This window comes from Heloderma suspectum, chromosome 12 (assembly GCF_057233095.1).
Source record: "Heloderma suspectum isolate Gila_16-S chromosome 12, 16-S_ref, whole genome shotgun sequence".
In the NCBI taxonomy this organism is placed as follows: Eukaryota; Metazoa; Chordata; class Lepidosauria; order Squamata; family Helodermatidae; genus Heloderma; species Heloderma suspectum.
The window spans coordinates 43,245,001-43,245,507 of NC_139469.1; positions in this window are offsets into that span (position 1 = coordinate 43,245,001).

Sequence of the window (507 nt, forward strand, 5' to 3'; positions counted from 1 at the left end):
GTCGTCGTCGCTGCTCCCGGTGTGCTGGGGCCACTTCCGCGGGTGGACTCCGGCCGCTCCTCCTTCCACTGTCATCCGGGTGGCCAGGTGGAAGCGCACACCGGTGATGCCTTTCTCCAGTTCCAGCCGACACAGCACCGCGTCCAGGCTCAGCACATAGAGCAGCGCGCTGAGCGGGCATCCCTGCCGTACGCCCGACTGGATGAGGATCGGTGCGCCGCGGTGCCCGTTCAGCTGCGGGACGATGGCCGCGCCGTGGTACAGCAGTCGCACATAGCCTACAAAGGTCTCGGGCACGCCCTTCCAGCGCAGCGCCGCCCACAGGAAGGCATGGTGTACGTTGTCGAAGGCCTTCTCCTGGTCCAGCTGGAGCAGCAGCCCGCACCACTGGCCCATGCGTGCTAGCTGGAAGACTTCACGTAGTGCGCAGAGCGAGTCCTGCATGGCGCGCCCCGGCACCGCGCTGGTCTGCGCACGCACCACGATCTTCCCGGCCACGGCCGCCAG